The 4039-nt window shown below is 41.0% G+C and overlaps 1 pseudogene; it reads left to right on the top strand.

Moving 5' to 3' along the window:
- The first annotated feature begins 2093 nt into the window (after positions 1 to 2093).
- LOC102143251 (mitochondrial carrier homolog 2 pseudogene) lies at positions 2094 to 2978 on the top strand (annotated as a pseudogene).
- Positions 2979 to 4039: the final 1061 nt, after the last annotated feature.

The following is a 4039-nucleotide window of genomic DNA, read 5'->3' on the forward strand; positions in this document are numbered from 1 at the left end:
AGAGTGAAGGAGGATTTCATTCTTTTTGCTTCCTACCTGCCTGCTTGACTTGCACACTGATCTTCTGCCCTTGGACTTATACTGACACCATCAGCTCTTCTGGTTCTCAGGCCTTCAGGCTTGGATTGGAATTACACCATGGGCTTTCCTGGGTCTCCAGCTTGTAGATGGCAGATTATGAGACCTCTTAGCCCCCATAATTGCACGAGCCAATTCCTCATAATAAATCTTTATATGCACACACACATATATATGTGTGTATATATGTATATATATAGGTATATGTGTGTACATATATATATGGGTGTGTGTGTGTGAGACACACACATATGTATATGTATTCTATTGGTTCTATTTCTCTGACAAATCCTAATATGTCTGTACTGTAAATATTTGTCACATTTGCTTTCTTTTTCTCTCTGTCTCTTTTCTTTCTCTTTCTCTCTCTTACTCCATGTGTGCATGTGTGTGTGTATCTGTGGGTTTATGTATATACAAATATGTATGTTTATATGTATAATATATATAACATTTTTGCTACACCACCTGAAACTTAGTTGCAGACATCATGATACTTCACCTTCAAAGATTTTAACCTGCAATGGTTGGTGTTTTAAACGTGAACCATATATTTAAAACAATTTGGAAACATGTATCACAACCTTCAAGATGCAAAACTGGCATAATAATTTCGCTTGTAAGCATTTGTTTAAAATATATTTTATTTTCATTTCTCAATTTTGAGCCTACTTCTCATGACATCCAGTATAACATTAGTTTCATATTTATGATTCAATAGAAAAGTACTCACATAATTATAAAGGAAATATATAAAATTAATTTTAGCTTTTGACACTAAGGAAACACATGTGTGTGATAGCTTTTTCTCCAGAAATTTGTTCTTTCATTTATTTATGTATCCTACTAATATGTACTGAGCACTGTACTATAGCAAAATAAATAAGATATGGACTTACTTTCCAGAGGCTGTCATCATGAATGACTTTTTAGGCCACTTCTAGAAATTTAGCCTTTTCTTAGATGAGGAAAAGGATTGAAGAATTTTAGATATAGATCTAATTTGATTTGCATTTTAGAAAGATCATTATAAATACAACTTATAAGATAGATTGAATGGGGAAAAGATTTGTTAAGAAAAGTAGTTGGGAGGCTGCTGTAGTAATACAGGTGGTTGGATTGAGAACAGAGATAAGCAAATAGATTTAAGAGAAATGAACAAGGAAGAAATACTAGCAGATGAAGAAGATTTGTGGAACATCTGATTAAATGAAAAGGAGGACTGAAGAGTCCCCACCAGGTTTCTGGATCTCGGCTGCTGGGTTGGTGGTAGTGCCATCCCTGGCTAGAGAAATAGAAACACACAGTTTAGGGAGGAAGGGCAGTCCACTCATGAGTTCAGTATGGCGTATGTGAGATGTTCAATAGGTAGGATTGTGTGAATTTTGATATGGACTTAGAAGACATCAGTGTTTATTCAGAAGTTAATGTCATAGGAGTAAACAAAATCGTCTAAGAACAGTGTGGAAGGTAAGAAGAAAATTGAGGCTGGATCTCTAAAAAACAGTTATATTCAAAAGTTAGACAAATGAGGATGATGAACAGGAGCAGTCAGAGAAGTAAGAGGGTACCCAGGAAAGATTGGTGATAGAGAAGCCAGAGGAGGACATGGTTTCAAGAAGGCAGAGTCACAATGGTGCCCCACACTTCACAGAGGTCAAGACGATAAGAGCTGGAACAGCCCTTCGGCTTTAGCCACGAGGAACTCCATGGTGACTTTTTGTCCAGAGCAATTTTCTCAACCTTGGCACCACTGACACATAGGGCTGAATAACTTGATGATGGGGGCTGTCCTGTGCATGATGGAATGATTAGCAAAATCCTTAGCCTCCACACATTAGATGACAGGACCAACCCCATTTCCCCTGTCCATCCCCCATTTGTGCCAACCTAAAATGTCTCCAGACATTGCCAAATGTCCCTTGGGAAGCAAATCACCCCAAGTTGAGAACCACCGGCCAGAGTAATTTCAGTAGAAAAATTCAAAATAAATCCATACTGTAGCAGGTGCCATCATGGCAGACACAGCCAGTCAAGTCCTCCTTGGTTCTGGTCTCACCATCCTGTCCCAGCTGCTCATGCAGGATATAAGCCTCTTCCTCCACAAATAGGATGCAACATGTTTGGATGGCAAGTATTTCAACTTCCTGGTCTCTTTTGTTACACTCAATACATTGCCAGTATCAATGAAAGGTATGGGCTTTTCACAGGCTTAACTCTAAGACTGTGTTCGGGAGGCCTTCAAACTGTGGCCCATGGAAAAGTTTTACAGCATTCCCAGGAGTGGACGAGGACCTGGAAATGTACAGAAAGAAGTCTCGTCTTCCTTTGAGTTATCAAGGAGACAGCTTGAGAGATGATGGCTCGTTCTACTGCTAGCCTCATCACACATTCCTTCCACGTGATCACTCTGAGACCTGTGGTACAATTCATTGGCAGAGGACCTAAGTACTGCGGACTTAGTGACTTCATAACCGTATATCAGAAAGAGGGCATCCTAGGGTTTTTCCTGGGACTGGTTCCTCACCTCCTAGGTGACATGATTTCTTTGCGGCTGTGTAGCTCACTGACCTGCCTCATCAATACCTATGCCCTGGACGGCAGGGTTTCTACCATGAATGAAATAAAGTTATTCTCAAGCTGTCACAAGATTTTTGCTGGCATGTTGACCTGTCCCTTTGTGCTTGTCTCTAATCTTATGGCTGTCAACAACTGTGGTCTTGCTGGTGGATGCCCTCCTTGTTCCCCAATATATACTTTGTGGATAGATTGTTGATGCATGCTACAAAATCAGGGAAATATGAGCCCAGGAAATAGCTTGCCTTTCCAGAAGCTCCCCTTTGGGAAGACTTATTCATGTGATTTGAAGATGTGGGGCAGAGACAGTGACATTTCTATAGTCCTAGATGCACAAAATTGTGTCAGAAAATGTTGATTTCCATACAGTGTGATACACTTTTATAACAATCATTTAATCTTGGGGGGGAAAAAAAAGACTACAAAGGGTTATGAGTGAGCAGGTAGTGAAAAGTGAAGTCAGCAGCTTAGCTGAAAAAAGAGAGAGAGAGAGAGATAGTAATTAGAAGAGAATGTATGATTAATGGAGGATTTGGTTTTTTAAAAAAAAAAAAGATGAAAGAGGCTAGAACGTGCCTAAATGACGACAAGAAGATCCAACAAAGAACTTATATTTGGAAGTGGCTAACAGATAGAGCAAGGAAACAGGGAAACAGGAGGGAATGGGGTACAGAGAATCTCCTGAACAGGTTTTCCTTAAGGATAGCTTTATAATGTTGGGAGGGACTCAGGACTTTCAAAGAATTTCCCTCTGTTTGCCTTTATTGTTTCTGTGAAATAGGGAACAATCTGGAGAGTGAGAAGAAAGTAGAAAGGCAAAGGCCCTACCACAGTGAAAGTTTTTAAGTGGCCCTGATTGGAGCCCAGATAATTCTTTTCGGGAGATTTTTGTTTTGTTTTGTTTTGTTTTGTTTTGTTTTGTTTTGTTTTTTGAGACGGAGTCTTGCTCTGTCACCCAGGCTGGAGTGCGGTGGCGCGATCTCAGCTCACTGCAAGCTCCGCCTCCTGGTTTCACGCCATTCTTCTGCCTCAGCCTCCCGAGTAGCTGAGACTACAGGCGCCCGCCACCTCGCCCGGCTAGTTTTTTGTATTTTTCAGTAGAGACGGGGTTTCACCGTGTTAGCCAGGATGGTCTCGATCTCCTGACCTCGTGATCCGCCCATCTCGGCCTCCCAAAGTGCTGGGATTACAGGCTTGAGCCACCGCGCCCGGCGTTCAGGAGACATTGACAACACAGTTGAAGCTGGAGATCATGAATGGTCAGTGATAAAAATGCTCTTATGCCGTTTTTTTTTCCCCCCAGAAGTTTTCAGCAACCCAGGAACACATATGCAGGAGATTAATAGTCAGATTGATCAAGACTTTGGTTTTTGCCAGGTGAGTG

Source organism: Macaca fascicularis, chromosome 11 (genome assembly GCF_037993035.2).
Source record: "Macaca fascicularis isolate 582-1 chromosome 11, T2T-MFA8v1.1".
Lineage (NCBI taxonomy): Eukaryota > Metazoa > Chordata > Mammalia > Primates > Cercopithecidae > Macaca > Macaca fascicularis.